This window comes from Bos grunniens, chromosome 11 (assembly GCF_055505025.1).
Source record: "Bos grunniens cultivar Pamir isolate PY7600 chromosome 11, Bosgru_T2T1.0, whole genome shotgun sequence".
Lineage (NCBI taxonomy): Eukaryota > Metazoa > Chordata > Mammalia > Artiodactyla > Bovidae > Bos > Bos grunniens.
In genome coordinates, this window is record NC_141175.1 from 16,615,163 (window position 1) to 16,633,721 (window position 18,559).

The following is an 18,559-nucleotide window of genomic DNA, read 5'->3' on the forward strand; positions in this document are numbered from 1 at the left end:
TTCCCTGGAGGTCCAGTGGTTAAGACACCACCTTCCGATACAGGGGCTGCAGATTCAATCCCTGGTCAGGGGTCTAAGCTCCCACATGCCTTGGGGCCAGAAATCCAAAACATAAAACAGAAGCCATATTGTAATGAATTCAATAAAAGACATTAAACATTGTTCACATAAAAAAAATCTTTAAAAAAAGAAAGAAGCTAAACAATAACTCTGAGAAATAAAAGCAAATATTATAAGGTCACTCAAAGTCATTCACTTTGCCTATAAATCAATCTGCTTCTTCGCCAAAGCCACACAACACACTCTATGCACCAGTCTAATGATGCCACGCAAGTACCACAAAGCAATGCTTTGGAACAGATTTTGTTCATGCAGGCTTCCTCAGTAGAGGAAGTAGACGCATATAGGCACATAGTAGACACCAAAGAAATATTTGCGGTAGGTGAAAATAAAGCTGATGATGTGGTTTTCCTGCCAACAACATATTAAATAAAAAAGGGGGTGAAAACTATGGTGTGACAACAAAGAGGGGAGATAGAAATAAAGGGAAAGGGCTGCAAGGGCAGAGCAGGTAGGGTCTCATCCTCCAGCCTGCCAGCGTGGCTTTGTTCTGGACCAGGATAATAATGGGTTCCATGTCAACTCTTCCAACGGTTCATGCCTGTTTTGGGGTGATCTTTGCTCAGTTCAGAAGTGAGTGAAAAAAGAAAAAAGAAAACTTAGTCCTTGCCATCAAGGAGCTCACAAGATTAGTAGAAGAGAGAGTAGTGCTTAGGAGGTAAAATCTGGGGTGTAAAGGCTAGTGAATTAAAATGGACTGGAATGGGTGAATTTAATTCAGATAACCATTATATCTACTACTGTGGGCCAGAATCCCTTAGAAGAAATGGAGTAGCCACCATAATCAGCAAAAGAGTCTGAAATGCAGTACTTGGATGCAGTCTCAAAAATGACAGAATGACCTCCGTTCATTTCCAAGGCAAACCACTCAATACCACAGTAATCCAAGTCTATGCCCTGACAAATAATGCTGAGGAAGCTGAAGTTGAACGGTTCTATAAAGACCTACAAGACCTTCTAGAACTAACACCAAAAAAAGATGTCCTTTTCATTATAGGAGACTGGAATGCAAAAATAAGAAGTCAAGAAACACCTGGAGTAACAGGCAAATTTGGCCTTGGAGTACAGAATGAAGCAGGGCAAAGGCTAATAGAGTTTTGCCAAGAGAATGCACTGGTCCTAGCAAACACCCTCTCCCAACAACACAAGAGAAGACTCTACACATGGGCATCAATAGATAGTCAATACCAAGATCAGATTGATTATATTCTTTGCAGCCAAAGATGGAGAAGCTCTATACAATCAGCAAAAACAAGACCGGGGGCTGACTCTGGCTCGGATCAGGCACTCCTTATTGCCAAATTCAGACTTAAATTGAAGAAAGTAGGGAAAACCACTAGACCATTCAGGTATGACCTAAGTCAAATCCTTTACAATTATACAGTGGAAATGATAAATAGTTTCAAGGGATTAGATCTAATAGAGCGCCTGAAGAACTATGGTTGGAGGTTCGTGACACTGTACAGGAAGCAGGGATCAAGACCATCTCCAAGAAAAAGAAATGCAAAAAAGCAAGATGACTGTCTGAGGAGGCCTTACAAATAGCTGTGAAAAGAAGAGAAGCAAAAAGCAAAGGAGGAACGGAAAGATATACCCATTTGAATATACAGTTCCAAAGAATAGCAAGGAGAGATAAGAAAGCTTTCCTCAGTGATCAGTGCAAAAAAAAAAAAAAAAATACAGGAAAACAATAGAAAGGGAAAGACTAGAGATCTCTTTAAGAAAATTAGAGATATCAAGTGAATATTTCATGCAAAAATGGGTACATCAAAGAACAGAAATGGTATGGACCTAACAGAAGCAGAAGACATTAAGAAGAGATGGCAAGAATACACATAAGAACTACACAAAGAAGATCATGACCCAGATAATCAGGATGGTGTGATCACTCACCTAGAGCCAGACATCCTGGAATGTGAAGTCTAGCGGGCCTTAAGAAGCATCACTACGAACAAAGCTAGTGGAGCTGATGGAATTCCAGTTGAGCTCTTTCAAATCATGAACGATGATGCTGTGAAAGTGCTGCACTCAATATGCCAGCAAATTTGGAAAACTCAGCAGTGGCCACAGAACTGGAAAAGGTCAGTTTTCATTCCAATCCCAAAGAAAGGCAATGCCAAAGAATGCTCAAACTACCATACAATTGCACTCATCTCACACACTAGTAAAGTAATGCTCAAAATTTTCCAAGCCAGGCTTCAACAGTATGTGATCCGTGAACTTTCAGATGTTCAAGCTGGTTTTAGAAAAGGCAGAGGAACCAGAGATCAAATTGCCAACACCTGCTGGATCATCAAAAGAGCAAGAGAGTTTCAGAAAAACATCCATTTTTGCTTTATTGACTATGCCAAAGCCTTTGGGTGGATCACAACAAACTGGAAAATTCTTAAAGAGATGGGAATACCAGATTACCTGACCTGCCTCCTAAAAAATGTGTATGTAGGTCAGGAAGCAACAGTTAGAGTTGGACATGGAACAACAGACTGGTTCCAAATGGGGAAAGGAGTATGTCAAGGCTGTATTTGTCACCCTGCTTATTTAATTTATATGCAGAGTACATCATGAGAAACACTGGGGTGGATGAAGCACAAGCTGGAATCAAGACTGTCTGGAGAAATATCAATAACCTCAGATATGCAGATGTCATCACCCTGATGGCAGAAAGTGAAGAGGAACTAAAGAGCCTCTTGATGAAAGTGAAAGAGGAGAGTGAAAAAATTGGCTTAAAGCTCAACATTCAAAAAATGAAGATTATGGCATCTGGTCCCATCACTGCATGGGATCTATTTCCCATCTATATGGGGAAACAATGGAAACAGTGACAGACATTATTTTCCTGGGCTCCAAAATCACTGCAGATGTGACTGCAGCCATGAAATTAAAAGACATTTGCTCCTTGGAAGAAAAGTTATGACCAACCTAGACAGCATATTAAAAAGCAGAGACATTACTTTATCAGCAAAGGTCTGTCTAGTCAAGGCTATGGTTTTTCCATTAGTCATGTATGGATGTGAAAGTTGTACTACAAAGAAAGCTCAATGCCAAAGAATTGATGCTTTTGAACTGTGGTGTTGGAGAAGACTCTTGAGAGTCCCTTGGTCTGTAAGGAGATCCAACCAGTTCATCCTAAAGGAAATCAGTCCTGAATATTCATTGGAAGGACTGATGCAGAAGCTGAAGTTCCAGTACTTTGGCCACCTGATGCAAAGAACTGACTCATTGGAAAAGACCCTGATGCTGGGAAAGATTGAAGGCAGGAGGAGAAGGGGATGACAGAGGATGAGATGGTTGGATGGCATCACCGACTCAATGGACATGAGTTTTAGTAAACTCCGAGTGTTGGTGATGGACAGGGAGGCCTGGCGTGCTGTAGTCCAGGGGGTCCCAGAGTCTGACAAGACTGAGTGACCGAAATGAACTGAACTGAAATGCAAGGCAGGCACAAAGGCAAAGGAACCCCAGTCTTACCTCGCAGGATACGTGTGTCTGATGTCAAAAAAAAAGAAGAAAGCAAGAGAAGAACCTCTGTTCAGAACTGGGGGTGAAGACTGAACTTGGTGAATGTGGGAAGAGAGACTGAAAATGAAGTTGGAGGGGAAGAAGGAGCCCAGAAGGGTCTGAACAGCCGTGCGGAGGAGTTTGGATCTTCACCAGGACAACTGAGACCTAACAGACAAGTTTACAAATCTAGTAAGCAGCAAAACTTAAATTTTAGAACGCTGAACTGTGACAACGGCATTGGGGTGGATTGCAGAGGGATGAAAATGAAAGTTGGCAAAGAAAGTAAAGTTCTAGAACAGTCACCTAGGCCAATGACAGTACAGAATTCTCTAAAGGCTGGGTGGTGAGAACACACAGGGTCTAGCCGGGTTAGCCAGCTCATGAGCAGAGAAAAATGTTGGGGAAAGGAGGAAAAGAGAAATCATGAACATTTCCTAATGCTACACAAAGGGCAGGGGCTGCATTAATTAACACCCACAAGGGCTGTTCCATCCAAGCCCCTGTACTGACGTAGGAGCAAGTTGTTCCCCCAGCAACGTAAATGTGGCTGGGAGTTTAAAATAAATGGCACAACTTGTAGCATGAGGGTTAGAGCCTGAGGCAGCCTGACTCCAAACACACAGTCCTGAGATGTTAAAAGGGAGCTCAATTTTCTGGAAAGCCAGTCCCCTCATGCCTCATGGGGACTGTATCTAAATATAGACAAAAATTTTAAAATAAAAAATATAAAATAAATTTACTTAACAGAGACACAAATAAATAAAAGTCATTTGACATAAAACCCTGTGAGTATTAGTCGCTCAGTTCTATCTGACTCTTTGTGATGCCATGGACTGTAGCTTGCCAGGCTCCTCTGTCCATGGAATTCTCTGGACAAGATTACTGGAGTGGGTTGCCGTTCCCTTCTCCAGGGGATCTCCCCAATCCAGGGATTGAACCTGGGTCTCCTGCATTGCAGGCAGATTCTTTACTAACTGAGCCACCAGGGAAGTCCTGACAAATAACAATAATGTTATCTAATGCCATAGTTCTAAACTTTCTTCCATTCAATTAGAATTCTTGCTTTCCATCTGAGACATTCCTCAATTCTGACAGTGGCTTGCCAGTGTGCATTAACTAGCCTATGGTTACAGGGCAGCCATATACAGTGATTTGCCCAGGATTGGGGGATTGGGGTATATACTAATATTACCTCTCTGGTCCGAAAATGTGTCCCCTTCTGAGGGACAATTTGTAGAGTTACCCCAAATCCACAACTTCTGACTTAATAAGATACAACTTCACCTTTTTCTCATAACTGCTCCAAATATGCCAGTGATTATCATGCCTTAGCACGTTCCAGATTTCCAAGAAACTCAAAATAAAATAAAACAAGCATGCAGCAAAGTGAGAGAATTCAGATTACAAGGAAAGCTGCAATTCTCTCCAGAGGTGCGGGTCCCAGAAACAGACAGATTTTCTCTCTTTATAGGAAACCATGTTAGGTTAGAGATTTGTCAGTATAGTTTTTGAGATCTACATTGTATTGGCTCTCAGCCTAATTGTTAGTATGTTGTATCAACTGTTCCCATCAACTTATGCACATCTGCCTTCAGAGTCAGTGGGGAAGCATCTTAATTTCTGTGTGTGAGTAGTTGCTAAGTTGTGTTAAACTCTTTTGCGACCGCATGGACTGTAGCCCAAGAGACTCCTCTGTCCAAGAGATTTTTTTCAGTCAAGAGTAATGGAGTGGGTTGCCATTTCCTTCTACAAGGGATCTTCCTGACCCAGGGATTAAACCCAAGCCTCCTGTATTGCTGGTGATTCTTCTTCCTAACTAAGAGGGAAAGTACCTCTTTCCCAAGCAGGGAATGTGAGCAAGGAGACCTAAGATGGTCTCAGGTGAAGTGTGTTTGAGGTCCTTCAAAGTTTCTGGAACCTGGATCCTTTTCCAGCATTGCTCACCTATCACAGGGCTGGGGTCCCTGCACAGGTGAGCATGGTACCCAAACCATGAGCCTACAACCAGGGAAAAGCTGATCATCATCCCTAATCAACACTCTCAGATAAAGTCTGTGGAAAAGTAGGGTGGACATGTCTCCTCTGACCTCAACATCATAAGCTTGGAGCCCAATTTCAACTTGATGTAGAGCAATGGTCCCCACTGAGTCCATGTAAGACCTTTAACTCAGAGGTCAAGAAAGAGAGAAAGCATGGTGGCCATTAAATTTGCAAGAGTGAGTTCCAAGGAACATTTGGGAGATTTCTCCATTCTTGATCCCTCAGCCCAGTGACTCTGCAAACCAAACCATGCTAAACCCCCAGCCAGTTTGGCACATGTTTAACCATTCATTCAACAAGTGTTTCCTGATGACCTTTCATGCACCAGTTTCTATTCTGGACGTGAGTTGTAAACAACTCAGTCAAGGTTGGGCTTCTATTTTTAATGGAAAGAGAGAGAGAAAACAATCAACAAATAAATGAACAAGATGATTTCAGCTGAGCTTTCTGCAAGGAAGAAAATGTGTGGCGATGGGGTTGCTGGAGACAAACTGATCTAGATGCCGTCTCCTAGGGAGAGGAAACGGCAGAGGTGGAAAGGGGGCAGCTCCTGAGACTCTCGGAGGCCCTGGGAAGAAGTAAGGGCTTGGTTCTCAGTCGATGGTCACCTACTGGAGGACTTTGAAAGAGAGGGAGGACGTTGGAGGGAAGGAGGGGAGCATTTTGTCTGTTAAGAAGGTCATTTCGAGTTGCAGAGAACAAATCTGAAGCAGGAGAAGCCATTGGAAAGTGTCTGTAACAGAACAATGTAGACTGATGGCTTATAAAACCAAAGGAAAGTATTTCTGATCATTCTGGAGGCTGTCCTTCCAAAAATCGAAAGTAACTAGAGATTAGTTTTCCCTCCAGAATACATTTGGGATGATAATGGAATGGCATTCTAAGAAGACATGGCATTCTAGAAAGTCAGAAAGATATGGAGATGACATGGAGCAAAAATTCAGTCAAAACAAAACTATGTCCAGAGAACAAAACCTTCACTGACTATTGAAAGATCAACACGATAATCTAATATTCACTGCAGTTTTTTTGTTTGTTTGTTTTTGCTGGCTTTTCAAGCTCTGGCCTTCATAATTCTGGGGGGGAAAAAGCCAAACTTTTGACATTAACCAGATTCCAAAGGGTTCCTGAATCTTGAAAATGCACCCCAGGGTATTTGGGAGGAGCTACAACAGACTGGTTTCAAATAGGAAAAGGAGTACGTCAAGGCTGTATATTGTCACCCTGTTTATTTAACTTCTATGCAGAGTACATCATGAGAAACGCTGGGCTGGAAGAAACACAAGCTGGAATCAAGATTGCCAGGAGAAATATCAATAACCTCAGATATGCAGATGACACTACCCTTATGGCAGAAAGTGAAGAGGAACTCAAAATCCTCTTGATGAAAGTGAAAGAGGAGAGTGAAAAATTTGGCTTAAAGCTCAACATTCAGAAAACTAGGATCATGGCATCTGGTCCCATCACTTCATGGGAAATAGATGGGGAAACAATAGAAATAGTGTCAGACTTTATTTTTTTGGGCTCCAAAATCACTGCAGTTGGTGATTGCAGCCATGAAATTAAAAGACACTTACTCCTTGGAAGGAAAGTTATGACCAACCTAGATAGCATATTCAAAAGCAGAGACATTACTTTGCCAGCAAAGGTCCATCTAGTCAAGGCTATGGTTTTTCCAGTGGTCATGTATGGATGTGAGAGTTGACTGTGAAGAAGGCTGAGCGCTGAAGAATTGATGCTTTTGAACTGTGGTGTTGGAGAAGACTCTTGAGAGTCCCTTGGACTGCAAGGAGATCCAACCAGTCCATTCTGAAGGAGATCAGCCCTGGGATTTCTTTGGAAGGAATGATGCTAAAGCTGAAACTCCAGTACTTTGGCCACTTCGTGTGAAGAGTTGACTCATTGGAAAAGACTCTGATGCTGGGAGGGATTGGGGGCAGGAGGAGAAGGGGACGACAGAGGATGAGATGGCTGGATGGCATCACTGACAATGGAAGTGAGTCTGAGTGAACTCCGGGAGTTGGTGATGGACAGGGAGGCCTGGCATGCTGCGATTCATGGGGTCGCAAAGAGTCGGACACGACTGAGCGCCTAACACTTTCACCTTCATATGTCTCAGTAGACAGGATGTCTTAACACCGCTGGTCCCTTACAACTGATCCTTCTCTGCTGAAGACTGGAAGGTAGGAGTACCCAGAATAAACTGGGTTTCACAGAAAAACATGGGTAGCCATGTGTGACTCACTTCTCTAAATAAATCATTTCCAGCACCTTTCAGCATGGAAGTTTCTGACTTACTTCTTTTATTTCATACAAGGAAGGAAAAGGACTAAAATATCGCATCTTCTCAGTAGGCTTATGAAAGTAAGCCTGAATGTCTACCCAGTGGCAGCCGTCTCATTAAAACAAGCAGTCTGGAGCCATTATCTGCCCAGCAATGTATTAATACAACTTCATTAAATATACTGGGTGTTCTTAGTAAATGGTTGATGAGATTCATTTCGGGTTGTGAATATCATATTTATTGCTGTTTTATGTGTAATACTCAACCTGATGGCTAATTCTTCCTGCAGCAACTCATAGTGAGGCCATTAGAAAGGGTTTTCTTTTTCTTTCCCTCTGCAATAGGTGAAATGTGACCTAATTTTTATGGGCATTACATATCTATTTAATAAATACTGAAAACTTAGTGAGTGTACAGGAAAATCTGCTATGTCTGACCTTATACTGACCTTATACTGAGAGTTGTGATTTAAACTCTGATGTTATTTCCATGGGTCCTGTCTGGGGCTTTTAGGACTGATCTAGATGTAGATTAAAGGGTTGAACTGGTGTGTGCACAAGAGGTTTATTCCCTTGACATCAGAGAGAATTGGAATATGCCAGGAAGGTCACAGGAAATGAAGACAGGAGCTTGGAAGCCAACAGGTGGTCAATCTGGGGGTGTTGATCAAAGTTGAATGGGAGGACCCAGGAGACCTAAGGGAGAAGAAGATGAGAGAGAAAATAAGCCAGAACTAACAGCCTCCCCATATAAGGAGTTTTTAAAAATCATGAAACTCAAACCATGATGAGATAGTTCTTCACACCCATCAATATGACCATTTTCAAATATGCAACCAACCAAGCAACAACAACAACAACAACAAAAAAAAAAACATTATGGAGAAACTGGAACCCTCATGTCTTGCTGGTAGGCCTATAAATTGGTGCAGCCACTGTGGACAGTGGTATGACAGTTTCTCTAAAATTTAAACATAGAATTCCCTATGATCCATCGATTCGCTTCTGGGTATTTACCCAAAAGAATTGAAAGTAGAGATGCAAACAGATGCTTGCGCACCCATGTTCATAGCAGCATCATTCACAATAGATTAAAGTGGAAGCAGCCCAAGCGTCCACTGACAGATGACCAGATAGGCAAAATCTGGACTCATGTGTGAACCTATAAGGACAAATACTGTGAGTCCACCTGTGTGAGGTCCCGAGAGGAGCGAATACACAGAGACAGAAAGCAGGCTGGTGGTTACCAAGGGCTTGGGGAAGGGGAATGAGGAGTTAGTGTTTAACGGGTGCAAAGGGTCAGAGTTTGCAGGATGAGAATCTCCTGGAGACGATGATGGTGATGGTTTCACAATGGTGTGAACGTACTTAATATCATGGAATTTACATGATAAAGTGCTCATGCTAGTGAACTTTGTGTGATGTGTATTTTACCACAATATAAAAAAAAGTCACTGAAAAGTAAAAAGATAAGTACTCTCTTAGGAAAAGAGGGAGCTGGTACAGAGCAGCAAACCATACCACTCCTGAAACGCTCTCCTCTCCAGACCTGGATCTACCATCATTTACTTGTTTGTGTAGCTTTTCACCAATTCTTCAGCCTCATCAAACCTCGGTATATTTGTCTGTAAGATGGTGATGATAACTCTTCCATCCCAGGACCATGATGAGGATTAAGTGGGATAAATTACAGCGGAATGTTTATTCCTGTCCCTGACAGATATCCACAAATGTTTTCATTCCTCTCTCCCGTTTCTGTTCCTGTCTTTCAAACGTCCTTGCTCCCCTTTCTTTCCATTTACCACTTCTCTGGTGGCCTTGCCTTCAAGTCCTTCCATGGCTTATATTAATATTATGTGCATCTCCGTCTCTGCCTTTGTTCTGCCCTGATTGCTGCATTTTCTGTAGGTTGGCTCTTTTCCATCTAGACTGTGGGATAAGTCACGCTTTGCACACAAAAGGTACATATATGTAGTATGTGTCCATTCAGTAGAATCTTTCTGGGACCTCAGATGGTATATCTTCTCTCAGTGTATCATTCATTCACTTCCACAGATCTTATTATTTTTCATCCTTTAACTTTTTGCTCTTTAATTTTTAACACAAGAGTGATAATTTTTAAATGCATCCTTTAATGAATAAAGATATAAATACATTGGTTTTTAAACTTGGGAAATATTTATACTTAGCTTAATCATTTCTCATTTTCATTGTTCAAGAAGTATCCCTAATTTCTAATCACAGAATTTTAAGTTTAGTAAGAAACCTAGAGGTACTCTACACAATATTTTTCAACAGGGAGGTCACTGACATTTGGGTCCTTTCCAGGTAGGATTGTGGATTTCAGGACATGGGGAATCCTGGCCCCCGAACACAGAATCCCCTAATCATAGTGACAACCAGACAACTCCAAGCATCCTGGTTTGAAAAGCATCAGAAAGAGTAAAGGTGACCAGTGTCCCACCTGGAGCATGTGGCCACTCTGGGCAGAGCCGGGGTGGGACCCTGGGGGCCCAGATCCCTCCCATGTCCTGTCCTTTGGGATTCACTGTTTCATTGACTACTATCAAGGGAAGTAGGATGTTTGCTTATAACTGAAGAAATGCCTTCTTTCTGTAGCTGGAGTGAATCATGCATCTGTGGGGACAACACTGGGAACACTTTGAATCTCATCCCATATCATCATCACTCCAGCAACTGGTGCCCAGAATAATACCGATGACGGGTGGGCTGGGTGCCCCAATTTCACACATGAACATCGGGCTCACAAACTCCAGCCCGGGCGTGTGCATCTCTGTGTGTGTGTTTAATGTTTGTTTGTTTGGACACGCTGGGAATAAAAGAGATTGACAGAGGCCTGGAGGAGAAGGAAGAGAGGAGCAGAGGGAAGCATTATTGGGAGCGGGCCAGGAGAAAGGAGACGCCCCCGTGTGGGCCAGGGAGGTGGAGTCGGGGAGAGAACCCGCTGGCTGTGCGCTCCTGGGCTCCCCCAGTTCTACAAATCCATGGAACCAAAAACGTCCACAAAAATCCGAGCTCCAGAACTGATCCACACGAGTGTAAGTAAGGCTGACAAAGAACACACACCCTAAAAAATGGTTTCCGTTAATACTTTGTTTTCCGATGGCTGTTTTTGTAATCTAGCTTTTTTTTTTTTTCCATTGGAAGACAATTGCTTCACAACATAGTCCCAGTCTCTACCATACAGCAACATGAGTCAGTCATACATGTTTTTAACCAAGGGAAATACTAGATGGGAGAAAAGGGCTTAAAAGCAGACAGTAAAAGTTATATTAGGAGCTATTGCCACCTCAAGCTCCAACATAAATTAGCATAAATTATGATGCAATGAAATCATTAAAGATGACTTAATTTGTTGAATATGAACTGAAAAAAGCACAGTAAAAGGAATATCTCTGGCTTTAGCTGAAAGAATGACATATCAACTGGCTCATGTTTCAGCTGATGAGAAAATTGCCACAACTCATTCCTAGAAAAGAGACACTGCTCTTTGAAAGTGTTTTACACAACTACAAAGCACAGGAGGGATGAAAGTAGCTGTTATTTTGCTATTTTGCTACGTTCAGACCAGCAGCTTTAAATATGATGCCCTTAAAGAGGCAGCTGAGAGAGACAAATAAGATACTATGTATGGAATATTTCTTAAAAGCTGAATGTTTTTAGAAGCACCATTTGGTCAGTTATCCTAGAGTCTCACTAGAGCATCACACACACTCAAATCCCTCTGAGCTGCCCCAAACCAGAGCCACCGCCTCGAAGAGCTGGGATGGGAAGAAATCAGCTGTGAAGCTGTGTGTTATTACATACCGGATGACCATGGATAACGGTGTTTGCAACTGAGATTGTGTGAATGGGATTTAGACCAGCAAACTGCAGCCTTTATCTCAAATAGCCCTCAACATCAAAGCTATTAAAGCACACCACTTTCCATAAAAACGTGTTAAGAAAGCTTGGAACCACAGCCCAATAGGAAGGACTAAACTTATCAGCAAAATTGTCGGAAGGAAGGAACTGCTGTGATAAGTGATGCAGAAGCAGGAAAAAAAAAAATCAAGAAGGACAACCCATCCTCTGGGGAAGGAGCAGAGACAATGCTTCTTCCTTGGCATGACAACCAGAGCTTTCAAAAGGACCAGGAGCCACCTCTATCAGAACTCACTTCAGGGATGGGCAGGCTCTGTGTCAGCAGACTCACGGGGCCACTGGGCACTGTGACTGGTGCCATCGAGGAAGTCAAGTGTTCATTTCACAGCAATTTTAACTAATCTAAGTGTCAACAGCCACACACAGCTTGCAGAGCCCGTGCTAGATCGTGGTCACAGGAGCCTTAGGAGACAGAAAATGTCTCCCGTCAGCTGGATGCCCATGCATTCATTCAGCTGAGCAGAATTCACTGGACATGCTAGCCACCATGTTTGGTACCAGGACTCAGAGATAAAAGACAGAAAAATGTTCTGCCATTGAGAGTTTAGAGTCTAGTAGGAAGGAAAAGCAAATATAGTACAGTTTTTCATGAAAAAGTGTGAATATAGAAAGAAAGGCATACAGAGGTCTCTGAAGAATTAAGAGAGGTGAGTGGGTGGTGGGATTTGGGAACAGGCTTTGCTGAGAAAGGACTGATTTAAGTCTTGAAAGGGGAGTAGGAGTTTGGCAAATGAGGGAACAAGGTTCATTCCGAGAGCATGTTTGTAAGTCCAACAAAGTTAGCCTAGGTACCTAACTAACATAATCAGCTCTATAGTTGCCGTTTAGTCGCTAAGTCATGTCTGACTCTTTTCTAGCCCGTGGACTGTAGTCCATGGGATTTTCCAGACAAGAATACTGGAGTGGGTTGCCATTTCTTTCTCCAGGGAATCTTTCTGACTCAGCGACTGAATCCACATACCCTGTATTGGAAGGCAGGTTTTTTACCACTGAGCTACTTGGGAAGCCCCAGCTACACAGTACTGTGCTGTAGTAGGTTTATAATACTTTTCACACAAAACCTAAAAAACAAACACAAAAAATAAACATGTTTAATCTTACAGTTTTGTACCTTGAAAAGTAGAGCAGTACAGTACAACAGCTGGCACACAGGGGCTGGCATCCAGCGAACAGGCAAGAAGAGTTACTGACTGAAGGAAGGAAAGGAGGTGGGAGCTGGCAGAGCTGAAGGACCGTCAGCAACAGGAGACGGAGGTCCAGCTGCAGCTTCACTCTCGCCTGCCGTGGATGGAATGCGTGTTTGCATCTTTCAAAGTTCGCAACTTGAAAGTGCGTACGTTCAGCGCTTGCTATAGAGCATTCCAGACCAAGGAAATGTTCAGAGATGACTGGCAGGCTAACACACCTTGGAAGCTGCAGGACCAATAAAACCTGGGCCATGAACTACATTCCTCCAGCTCACTGTGGGTCTCCAAGACCCACAGCAAATACAGATCCCAAAGTCCACAAAGCGCCCTCTTCCAACCCGCAGGCCTCTCTCAAGCACCAAATACACTTCTCAGTTGGCTTACTGACTCACCGAGTCCCTCTTGTTACTCACAAGCCTGCTTACATGCAGGGTTCTTTTTATACTGTGATGGTATTAAATATCAAACAAACCAAGTAAATATGAAAAGGAAAGACACAAATTAAGTGTGAGTAAAACTTCTGTACAAGTTTGGGAGAAGTCTACAAAACTTAAAGAGTGATGCACTCAAAATTTTGTGCATTCCATTTTAAAGTACTAATCTGGAAATTATATGGAAGGCATTATGATTGTGGTTTATCCAAGAAAAATGACACCTAACTCCAACCAGTCTGGAGTCAGCCAATCTTCACTCAAAGAAAACGTTTTGGCCTTACATCAGAACATTGATAAATGAGTGTAAATGTGTATCTTTAATGTTATAATAAAATACTGAAGGCACATTGTATCAGTTTTCTGACTCCCTGTGTACTCTGAATTTTTCAACTGACTAATTGCCACTCTGGTTTGCATTGTGTTGAGGCCTCTTTGTTAGTTCAAAATGGCAGGAGTTTGAGCTGGCAGTGGAGATATGAGGGAGTGAGGATGGAGAGCTACTCAGAATCTTCACGAGACCCTGGTGTGCCCTGCTGGGACACAGGGTGATGCAGACTTGGGAGCAGAGGTGAACAGCAGATGGGTTTTCCAAGAAGCTGGGTATCTATTGGGCTCCCTTTTTCTACAACAGTTTTAAACCATTTATTTAGTTCACTCAGCTGTGATTTCCAGTTAATCTGTTTTATACAAATACTGACACTGCTACATTTTCAAACATCTATGTGCAATATTTTTATAAACAATAGCAAAATGAATCTACATAGCAGCTCTAAATGTGATGTGCAAATTTCCCAGTGAATATTTGATATTGAGGCATACATATTGTGACAGGGGATAAAATAAAGTTATAATGATAGCCGTAAGCAAAGGATACAAATAAATTTGGGAGAGGTGGCTGGTTGCAGAACCCATGCATATGTCAGAATGCCCTTTCTATGTTTGTAAAATACAGTCAAGATACACGACATTTTCATTAGCAATGATTTTAGACGATTACGGCATCAATTCAGAGTTCTTGTGTATTACTTTCTATGACAATCATGACCATTGCCAAGCTATAATAACATTTGGGAATATGATTCACTATATGACAAAATTAAAAGAAAGATGATTTTCATTCTAATCAAGTCCCCCACTGGGTGTCAGTGGTAGGTTCACATGTGACCTCAGGAAACAAAACAGCTTTTCAAAGGTACCGTGTTCTCATCAGCCAAACGAAGAGAATATAAGATTCTTCTCATAGGGCTTTTGTGATATTGAAATGTTAAGAAGTCATGTGGCTATTTAGCAAAATGACTGGTATCTAGTGAGAGGTTAATACAAGTTTGCCACTATCATCATTGTTACTATTAGGTTGAATGAAATGATTACATCTAAGATCATATTCATTGGAAGGACTGATGTTGAAGCTGAAACTCCAATACTTTGGCCACCTGATGCAAAGAAAAGTCTTTTCATTTGAAAAGACCCTGATGCTGGGAAAGACTGAAGGCAGGAGGAGAAGGAGATGACAGAGGATGAGATGGTTGGATGGTATCACTGACTCAGTGGGCATGAGTTTGAGTAAACTCTGGGAGTTGGTGACAGACAGGGAGGCCTGGCGTGCTGCAGTCCATGGGGTTGCAAAGAGTTGGATACCACGGAGGGACTGAACTGAACTGAACTGAACTGAAAATGATTATAAGGCACAAAAACTGTATTTAAGATAATAGTGAAGACCAAATCTGAGTTTGATACATCAGAGCAGTGCATGAAGATCTGATTTTTATAATGGCCCAGAACATCCAATTATTTATGTGAACAACAAGAATTTGTATTAAAAAATGCATTATTAAGTAAACATTAAGATGGTCAGCTTAGCCATTCCAAAGGAGCTTTCCAGTCACCCAACCATCAGCAAAGCCTGGTCTGGAGAAGCAGGGAGTCACCCTCGAGAAGAGGAACCAAAGCCTTCTTGCTTTGCCTCATCTGAAAACAACGCGTGGATGTGAGCAAGGCACGGGTGCTTAGACTGCAGGACCTGAAACATTTATAGATGCTTTTTAAATAAAAGGGGAAATTTTGCAAGAAAGGCTCATCTGTCAAGTTCCTCCAAGAGTTATCTATGGTCACTAGAAATAAACCATCAAAGACTGGTTTCAGGACCGTGACCAGTTGGTGGCAGGATGGAGGAGGCAGAGACCAGGTATCAGCACATCACAACCAGTGTTAGAGAAAGTCAGCTGCTGGAGGGCGGACAGATGGCCCCTGAGAGGCCAGGCCTCAGTTCCGGGGATCCTGGGGGAGAGAGTGAGGAGAGCAGTGATAACTAAGGTGGATTCGGGCTCAGGAAGCCCACTGGGTGGCCACAGAAGCCCTGTTTGTCTCCAGGTTAGGGCTTCCCTGGTGGCTCAGCTGGTAAAGAATCTGCCTGCAATGCTGCAGACCTGGGTTTGATCCCTGGGTTGAGAAGATCCCCTGAAGAAGGGAACAGCTACCCACTCCAGTATTCTGGCCTGGAGAATTCGATGGACTGTATAGTCCATGGGGTCGCAAAGAGTCGGACACGGCTAAGCGACTTTCACTTGGAAGAACCTTGGGGAAAAAAATGTCTATCTACATTCAAAAACTGGTCCAATAAAGAAAGTCATTTATCTGGGGCCCAAGAAATGATTGGGGCACAGGAGAGTATAGCAAATGTAAATGGAGATTTCTTTCATATAACAGAATGTACTTCACTGCCACTGGCCACATATTGTGGCTAGCATTGCCATCTTCTCTGTGTGTGTGTGTGTGCTTTAATACTGTAAAATAAATTATGTTCTTGGCACACTGATGCTTTTGTTGTTGTTGTTATTCAGTCGTTATGTCCGACTCTTTGTGACCCATGGACTGCAGCATGCCAGGCTCCCCTGCCCTTCACTATCTCCTGGAGTTTGCTCACAATCATGCCCACTGAGTCAGTGATGCCATCCAACCATCTCCTTCTCTGCCTCTCCCTTCTTCTTTTGCCCTCCATCTTTCCCAGCATCAGGGTCTTCAGCTCTTCACATCATGTGGCCAAAGTACTGGAGTTTCAGCTTCAGCAACAGTCCTTCCAATGAATATTCTTTAGGCCCCCCAGTGATGACTTGCTGTGGGGGCTGATCTGTATGCTGAGGGATATCTAACAGCATCCCCAAGCTGTATCCACTAAATGCCAACAGATTGGCAGCCCCATCCAGATATGATGAGCAAAAATGTCTTTAGACTCTGCTCATGTCCCTGGGCACAAGGGAAATGGGAGCACAAGATAACCTTCAGGTGATAACTACAGCTTTGCAGCAATGGCCTTCCATCTTTGTTGGGGAGTGTTTGCAGGGCAATTCATGGAACGTGGAAAAGCATTTGAAGACATTGTGATTAACTTTCCCCATAATTCCAGACATTACTTAGACAGGTGAAAGCAACTTTTCACCACCACCATGACTGCACACACACCCTGGAAGTTATTCACTGCTTCTGCTCTTCTCAAACACCAGCTGTCAGTACATGAAGTCCATCGCACTGGGATCACCCGCCGGCTTGTCTTTACCAGACTGTGGATTCTGCAAAGACAGGGCTATATCTTACCCATGCGTATGTACCTGGAGCCCAGCAGAGTGCCTAGAAAATTCTATTTTCTCAGTAAATGTTTATTGGCTGGTTGACTACTATAACAAATGAATGAAGTAAAGGGGACATGATGCTTTCAAATTGTGGTGCTAGAGAAGACAGTTGAGAGTCCCTTGGAAAACAAGAAGATCAAACCAGTTAATGCGAAAGGAAATCAACTCTGAATATTCATTGGAAGGACTGATGCTTAAGCTAAAGTTCTAATACTTTGGCCACCTGATGGGAAGAGCCGACTCATTGAAAAGGACCCTGATGCTTGGAAAGATTGAAGGCAGGAGGAGAAGGGGACAACAGAGGATGCGATGGTTGGATGGCATCACTGACTCAATGGGCACGAGTCTGAGCAGCCAGGAGATGGTGAAGGACAGGGACGCGTGGCACACTGCAGTCCATGGGTCACAAAGAGTCAGACACAACTTAGCGACCAAACAACAGCAACAAAAGGGACATAAGGAAACAGGCACTTTCTACGCGGTATGAGAGAACTTACACCAAGGGCAAGGGTACATTCTCAGCTCTATCACACAGGGAATTCGGCTGAAAACAAGTTCAGAGGATAAGACAATGAAGCCAATGTTTCCTGAAGCTTAACTGAATAACTAGAGCAGAGCGGCAGAAAGATTTGTCCAAAAGGCAAGTCAATGCCTCGCTTCCTAAGCCATGGGCAGGCAAAGCATGGGGACAACAAAGGCTGGGGCCCACATCCAGACCGCCTGAGCATTTATTTGCACGTTTTATGTGCTCTGGAATGGCCAGGACTGAGCGCATCTTTGTAATGTCTATGCCAAGTAACCTGGGGCACCGTAATTCCTGTCATTTTGACGATGTGGCCTTCTCCTTGCAGCTGGACAGTATGCAGCCAAAAGGTTACTGTTCCCTTGAAATATGAATGGGGCACTCCCGGGTATCACTAGAGATGATCAAATCCATCTCCATGGGCTATCAAGATAGACTGATTCCAAGGAGAGTATAATCTGCCTAGACCCAAATGCTACCTCCTCCAGGAAAAACTCAGTATGTGTTGGCCACCAAACACAGAGAGAGCAGATTTCAAAGCACTCTAAAATTTGTAGCCGAGATTAGCAAAATCAAACTTTTATAAACTGACCATCAGAGAAACATAACTAAACTGTGCCTAAGTAGAGGCTATTTATACCTTGTACTCTAGGAAGGGGCATCAGACGATCACACCAGCTTGAGTCACGTGGTTGGATCCTCATGTTATGAATACATGTGGGAATGCCTTAGAATTCTGCCATAAATGTTACTGGGGTTATTTTAAAATGCACTTTAATTCAGCTGACATTTACAGATTTTATTTTATTTTTACACAGCACCAACATGAGCATGCAATGATGTCACCCCCCAGCCTAAAATTCCTTCTTTTTTTTTTTTTTTTAAATAGTGAAATCTATG